This window comes from Salvelinus sp. IW2-2015, unplaced genomic scaffold, assembly GCF_002910315.2.
Source record: "Salvelinus sp. IW2-2015 unplaced genomic scaffold, ASM291031v2 Un_scaffold1234, whole genome shotgun sequence".
Taxonomy (NCBI): Eukaryota; Metazoa; Chordata; class Actinopteri; order Salmoniformes; family Salmonidae; genus Salvelinus; species Salvelinus sp. IW2-2015.
In genome coordinates this window covers 1-8,177 of record NW_019942789.1, presented here as the reverse complement: position 1 = coordinate 8,177, position 8,177 = coordinate 1, and the positions used below count along the sequence as shown (strand labels likewise).

General features: G+C 40.3%; 1 long non-coding RNA gene across 1 annotated transcript; it reads right to left on the bottom strand.

Moving 5' to 3' along the window:
* Positions 1-181: 181 nt before the first annotated feature.
* LOC139024245 (uncharacterized) lies at positions 182-2,082 on the bottom strand. The gene is made up of 2 exons (XR_011475530.1): positions 1,653-2,082; positions 182-724 (listed from the first exon to the last, which is right to left on the bottom strand). It is a non-coding gene; the product is annotated as an uncharacterized lncRNA (long non-coding RNA).
* Positions 2,083-8,177: the final 6,095 nt, after the last annotated feature.

Below are 8,177 nucleotides of genomic sequence, written 5' to 3'. Positions count from 1 at the left end.
TGTTGGCGTTTGATATTTTTTGTTCAGTATAGACAGAGCGTATCACACTTGACCAAATCCTCATCCTCAGCTAATCAAAAGGAACGGTTTAGACCAATGTGGCACTGGAGTCAGAATGGCAACAGAAATGGTGGAGCTGCTGTCCAAGCAAAGAGAAAGCACTGACACGTCGGGGCTAAAACCACTTCTACAAAATGTTGAAATGGTGACCACAAAGCCTAAACAGTTAGAAAATGTACTAGAACTATTGCTAACTATCAGTAGATCTACATACAAACCTATTCTACATAGTTTTATCTCTGGTGTGATCCGCAGCAGTCTCCGTAGCAGATCATTCTCCTCCTGGTACTCTGCTACAGTTTCCTCCGACACCAAAAATCTCCACAGCAGCAGATGCCGTTAAACATTCATTTAAAAACACACAGAACAAGTGTAGTTTAGATGTTTTCAGTGGACTGAGAGTTGGGTATTCAGCTCGTACGGGTTCTTGACACGGGTCCTCCTGATCACATTCACTTTTCACACAGGAAGGAGTGGATATGGAGTCTTTGGTATCAAAGCGCCCTTGAAGCTGCTCTTCCTCCTGACTGGTCCTGACTCCTCCTGTTCCTCTTTAATCTGTGTGGTTTCTGGGTCCTCCTGTCCAGACTGGGGCTCCACTCCTGCTCACAGTGCTGCTGCTCAGGGGAACCTCCTCTTCAGAGACAGAGAGCTGCAGGGAGTCCTGGAGGGAAGGAAGGAGGGGCAGAGGTTACCTATAGACTTTGACATGCCTGAGTGCACAATGCCATTTCTAAATGCTTTTGTTAACGCAGACAAAACATTTTTTTATATATATTTTTATTATCTGTTTACGATGTTTCAATACAAAAAAACAGATATACAAACATTGACTTCACTTCAGTGTTTGAATGGAAACACAAATTTAGAGGACAAAACAAAACTTAACACACTTATTCAGAAAAAAATAAAATTCCTACTCATAGAAGCTTGCCACATCGACTCGGGTACTGGTACTCCGTGTATACAACAGTATCGTTACTCATTGTCAGTGTTCTCCACTGAGTTTTTTAACAAGGTGGTGCTACTGAGTACGAGGGCAGTGCCCCACTCTGGACTCAGAGATTTTAGCGTTTTCTTACACCTGTAACTGCCATGTCCTGCAATCTAAAGCAAAACATGTCCTAATATGATGACACAATTTTACATAGTGGAGCATTCAGTCCATAAGATGGCGCAGCGCCTCTCGCATTCTTTGGGGAGAACCCTGATTGCGTATTTATTCTTAGTGTTATCTTTATTATTTCTATCCCTGCGTTGTTAGAGGGACATAAGTAAGCATTTCACTGTTAGTTTATTCCTAATTTACGAAGCATGTGACAAATACAATTAGATTTGAAGGCTTTAGATAAGTAATCAAATATGCAGACAACTATTTCATAATTTGCCAAATTATAATTGTAAATGACTCCAATGGTTTATTTAATCTTGTAAAGTACACATTCGCAGCTAAAAGCTTGATTGATGTAGGCCTGTAGACCAACATATACAGTAGTTAGGTAGAAAATAAATATACAATTCTCTATTTACCTAAGCAGTTTACTAATTGAGTAGAAACTATAGCTAACATATCAGTAGATCTATATACGAACTATTCTACATAGTTGTATCTCCGGTGTGATCCCCAGCAGTCTCCGTAGCCGATCATTCTCCTCCTGGTACTCCATTACCGTTTTCTCCAACTTTCCCGAAAATACCACAGCAGCCGCCGTTTACGTTAAGCGCTCATTTAAAAACACACGAAACAACTGTAGTTTATACATATTTCAGACGACTGGGAGTTGGGTAGCCTATTTAGTTCAGTCAGTAGCTAGCTAGGTCTTTCTTTACTCCACAAAAATAACGTTCAAAATCAAAACAATGTCACCTCAGAGAGGATCAGGCGAAGCGAGAGGTTACACTCTCGCCAAAATAAGCCCGATGGTTTCTATGGGTTTATTTCGGACCTAATCTTGTCGCCTGCATTCCCACTTTTGGGACAACGACTCCCATTGTCTGGACTGAGTGACATGAGCATCTCATCATTACGTTCATCTCCAATTCTACTTCCGTGTTCTAGTCGAGGAACGTTTTGAAACTCCTTGGTTCTTCTGGAACCCGGAAACGCACAACAGCGTCGCCAGCTGGATGGGGGTTTACTATTGTGCAAGGCAGCCAGCCTACAGACCAGAGGTGTATACTACAAAGCATGTCCCTGAGTTAGCCAGCTAACTTGCCTAAAAAAATATATATATAAGCTTGAAATGGGCTTGGTCAATTTGACTAAACCAAAAACACATATCAAACTTTAGCTTTCTCAATCGACCTGATTATCAGTCATTATTTTTGGTTGTTTATCAAAGTTATTGAACCTACTTTGTAATATAAACTGGGTGATTCGAGCCCTGAATGATGATTGGCTAACAGCCGTGGTATATCAGACCGTATACCACGGGTATGACAAAACATTTATTTTTTACTGCTCCAGTTACATTGGTAACCAGTTTATAATAGCAATAAAGCAGCTCAGGGGGTTTGTGGTATATGGTCAATATACCACGGCTAAGGGTTGTATCCAGGCACTCCGCTTTGCGTCGTGCATAAGAACAGCACTTAGCCGTGGTATATTGGCCGTATACTACACCTCCTTGTGCCTTATTGCTTAATGATACCCCTCAGTCAGTGGAGGCTGGTGGAAGGAGCCTTAGGAGGACGGGCTCATTGTAATGGCTGGAATGAAATCAACTACTGGCCTCAGTAGTAAAGTAGTAAAGGGAAACGATGACTACATGTAGACAAACAGTGGTTATCATCAGTACAGGAGGATGTGGYAGAATCAAATCTTCCTCAGGAGTCGACTGTTTATCATTACTCCATATACGAGATCAAATCAATATCATCAATGAGCAGCATTAGGTCAGAATTGATTAGAAATACATTTTCTGGAAAGTATCACTACCATTTTTAATGAATCAATAACATCCGTCAAACATTATCTCAATACCCTGAGAGACATTCCAAAACAAATGACCAGATATTCCCGTTTCTAACAACATGAAAATCAACAGACTTTGAAAAGCAAATCTGTAAGATTCTCATAAAACAGTGAACTACTTTTTGACCAGTACCTCGTCATTCAAATCAAACTTTATTTACATAGAACGTTTACACAAAAAGTAAATCCATCACACATTTATTTATCTCTACCCAACTGCATGAATGATCCAGAGTTGCTTTGCTTTCCTAAGACTGTTGTCCACATCCCGCCTTAGTTTCAAGGTTCATGGCGTTCACATCACTGAGAACCTGACATGGAACCACAACACCACCACATGGTCAAGAAGGAGCAACAGCCACTTCAACTTCTGCACAATTGAGAACATTCTGATCGGCTGCATCACGGCCTTGTTATTCTACTGTTCTACTGTTATTCTACTGTTCTATTGTTATTCTACTGTTATTATATTGTTCTAATGTTATTCTACTGTTCTATTGTTATTCTACTGTTATTCTATTGTTATTCTACTGTTCTATTGTTATTCTACTGTTATTCTATTGTTATTCTACTGTTCTATTGTTATTCTACTGTTTCCATTGGTCACACTACTGTTATTCTATTGGTTTTTCTACTTGTTCTATCTGTTATTATACTGTTATTCTACCTATTGTTATTCTACGTTATATTGTTATTCTATTGTTATTCTATGTTTCTATTGTCTACTCACTGTTATTCTATTGTTATTCTACTGTTCTATTGTTATTATACTGTTCTACTGTTTTTCGCTGTTATTCTACTGTTATTCATACTGTATTCTATTGTTATTTACTGTATTCTATTGTACTCTACAGTTATTCTACTGTTATTCTATTGTTCTATTGGTATTCTTACTGTTCGACTGTATTCTATTGTTATTCTACTGTTTTCTCTGTTCTATTTATTGTTATATACTACTTGTTTCTTTTTTTTTTATTTTTTATTACTTGTTATTCTACTGTTCTATTGTTATTCTAAAGTTCTATTGTTTTACTTGTTATTCTACTTGTTTTACTCTTCTACTTCTAAGTATGATTCTATTTGTTATCATCTTCTGTTATTCTATTTCTTATATCTACTGTTATTCTACTGTTCGACTGTACTGTCTCTTAGTCTTCGTACTATATTTTATCTCTGTTCTTATTAGTTATTCTACCTTTTGCTCCTGTATATTTCTTCTGTTCATTCTGTTTTCGTAACATCAGTATGGCTATGTGTGCATTCTACTGTTCTATTGTTATTCTACTGTTATTATACCTTTCTACTGTTATTCTATTGTTATTCTTCTGTTATTCTACTGTTCTATTGTTATTCTACTGTTACTTTTTTATTTTATATTGTTGTTGTCAAGAGGTGAACCAAGAGGTAAGCATGTCATTGTACTGGGCTGTTCAATGGGCAGGATTCAGTTATGCTGAGCCACGGGGCACATGCCGTTACGTCATCAGGTGGAAAGGGGGGAGGGTGGAGATCCCTTCTCAAATGGAACAGTCATCTGTGCTGCTCGGTCATGTTGTGAACAAGGCAGCATGGTCCATCGTCCAGAAACAGAAACATCAAATAAATGTTAGAATAATCAACCTTCATTCATTGGCAGATAAAAGCTTCAAATAAATGACTTTTGCATATGAAAACACAGAATCATTATTCCATGTGCTTCTACATCACTTTGCTTTTTGCCGACTTCTCCGTAGGCTTTGATCGGGGCACCTGGGTCACACAAGGGAGGCAGCCCGGTTACAGAACCAATACAATCAACTTTCACTCGGTGTAAAACACCTACACGGGCGCCCGGGCCAGATTAATAGAACTGCCTGTGTCCGTCCTGGAGGGACAAAACACTTTTGGTTTCTAATCAAGGACTAATTCAAACAGGGGACACCCATCTTCTGACAAAATATATTTTTGTAATGATTTCTTTCTTTGTGGACGTGATTTACATTCTTTAGCAAATGAGCCATACAATTGAATATTTTATCACAGGCTGAGCAACCATGTTGTTTATCTCCTATGTGAGTCAGTTTATGCTTCCCTAGGTCGCCCTTCTGACTGAAGCTTTTCCCAGTCACCACAGCTAAATGTTTTCTCTCCTGTGTGAATCCTCATATGCCTGGAAAGATCTCCTTTGTATTTTGAAGGTCTTGCCACGAACAGGGCAGGGGATCCCCACCCTGACAGATARGGACATTGACATTCAGTTTACAGGTGGAGTTGTAGCGTTTCTTGCAGAAGCTGCATTCACTGGGTCCCTTCTTGGGGAGAGTCACATGCCTCTGCAGGTCAGCTTTCAGAGCAAATATTTAAAAAAGCATAGATGCTGTTGTGCCCTTGAGCAAGGCACTTAACCCCCCCACAACAACTGTTCCAAGGGTGGTGTAGTACGGCAGCCCCCCCGCTCCAACCTCATATATATATATATATATATACACACACAGTGGGGCAAAAAAGTATTTAGTCAGCCACCAATTGTGCAAGTTCTCCCACTTAAAAAGATGAGAGAGGACTGTAATTTTCATCAAAGGTACACTTCAACTATGACAGACAAAATTAGAAAAAAAAATCCAGGAAATCACATTGTAGGATTTTTTATGAATTTATTTGCAAATGATGGCTTTTTTGCCCCACTGTATATATATATATATATGTCTCTTTTAGGAGGAGTTGGCATAAAAGCGGAAGTTGAATTTCCTTTGGACTTTGTGTATAATTACTTACTGTCAAATTTGATTTACATACAATGTTTTGCAAAAGTCAATTGATCGCAAATCTATATTTCTGTAACCCAAAGCATGAATGATCCAGAGTTAAGAAAAGCTTTAAAATAAGCAGATAAGACAAACTTTAATGTCCATTAAGTTTAAACTGAATGCAAATGTGTCGTTGGCACTCTGTTACAATAAAAGGATGAAAACACACATAAAACATACACAAACACATTAAACATTTACATGTCAGAATGAAAACAAAAAAATTAAACATCACCGAGAGGTACCCGAATTGTAATTGAGAACACTCAATCAGGGATTTGTATACCACGATCAGTGTGAGTTTGCTTGCATTAAAACGTCATACTATCTTAAGTAGGGAAAGAAATGGCCTTGCCTTTTTGTAGATGAGGTCAGTGTTTTACTGGAAGCTAAGTTTGTGGCCGAAAATTGTTCCCAAGTATTTAAAATGTGTCACTTGCTCCACGTCTTTCCTCGAGAGAAGGGCTTCCATTTCCCCAGCTTTCTTTCCTCCAAGGCACAGTTTTTTAGTCTTGGTGACGTTAAGGTCAAGGAAGCTATTGTCAAACCACGTCAAGAGGCAGTCAATGAACTGGGAGTAGCTGGAGATGGACTTGACCTCCAGGCAAGCAACCAGAGCCATGTCGTCTGCATATTTGATGAGGGCCATAACTCACTGTTGCTTCCTAAGAGATTTGTCCACATCATGCCTTTTTATTCACTTACCTGACAGACAATCTCTTTGTCCTAATGCTCTCCACTCTTTCAGTTTCTGTCCTGTTTTCTTCCCTTGTGGATTTTATCCACATGCCTCAGCAGATGAGATTTATGAGTGAATCCTTTACCACAGACGGAGCAACCATGAGGTTTCTCTCCTGTGTGAGTCAGTATATGCCTCCTTAGGTCCGCCTTCTGATAAAAGCTTTTCCCACAGTCACCACACCTGTATGGTTTCTCTCCTGTGTGAGTCCGTATGTGTTCAGTTAGGTGCCCCTTCTCATCGAAGTTTTCCCCACAGTCACCACAGCGAAAGGAATTATCTCTGCTGTGAGTCCGTATATGCGTGGTTAGGGTCCCCTCTGATTGAAGCCTTTTCCCACAGTCTCCACAGCTAATGGTTCTCTCTCCTGTGGAGTCCGTAAATGCATGTTTAGTTCCTCTTATTGAAGCTTTTCCACAGTCACCGAGCTAAAGAGTTTCTCTCCTGTGTGAGACATATATATGTTCTTAAGGGACCTTTATGCTGAAAGCTTTTCCCACAGTCTCCACAGATAAATGTTTCTCTCCTGTGTGAGTCCGTATATGCATGGTTAAGACCTCCTTGCGATTAAAGCTTTTCCCGCGTCTCCACAACTAAAAGGTTTCTCTGCTGTGTGAGTCAGTTTATGCATGGTTAGGTGTCGCTTGAGTCCAAAGCTTTTCCACAGTCACCACAGCTAAATGGTTTCTCTCCGTGTGTTGTCAGTTTATGAATGCTTAGGTTCCCCTTCTGACTAAAACTTTTCCCACAGTCGCCACAGCTAAAGGTTTCTCACCTGTGTGAGTCAGTTTATGAACAGTAAGGTGTCCCTTCTGACTGAAGCTTTTCCCACAGTCACCACAGCTAATGGTTTCTCTCCTGTGTGAATCAGTACATGTTCAGTTAGGTTCCCTTCTGATTGAGAGCTTTTTCCCACAGTCACCACAAATAAAGGGTTTCTCTCCTTTGTGGAATTCCTCATGTGCCGGACAGATCTCCTTTGTATTTGAAGGTCATTCCACAAACAGGGCAGGTGCAGGTTCCACCATGACAGAGTCTGACATGGGCCTTCAGTTACAGGTGAAATTGTTCTGTTTATTGCAGAAGCAGCATTCACTGGGTCTCTTCTTGGGGAGAGTCATATGCCTCTGCAGGTCAGCTTTCAGAGGAATCGTTTTCCCACAGTCACGGCAGTGGTGAATCTTTCTAGACGTGGTGCTGGGTTTGGAACAGTGTTCCCAATGTTGGGCTGGGATCCAATAATGGGCTGGATCAATGGTGGGCTTGTTGTTCAAGTCCTACTGGGTCACTGCTTACAGTTGAACTGTGGTTGCAGACAATGCTTTTGATTATCTGGAGGGTCACAGGAATGTAGAAACCTTAATGTGGGTCAAGTGACAAAAGGTGTGAGATCCTGTTTAGGTCTCTCTCCTGTTCTCCAAGTCTTGGTTTGGGGAAGACTCAAGGACTGAAGTGGGTCCCTCCTGATGACAATTCACTTTTCACACAGGAAGGATGTGAATATGGGAGTCTTTGGTAACAAAGAGCCCTTGAAGTTGCTCTTCCTCTGACTGGTCCTGACTTCCTCCTGTTTCCTCTTTAATCTGTGTGGGAACTCTCGGTCCTTCCTGCCCCAGAC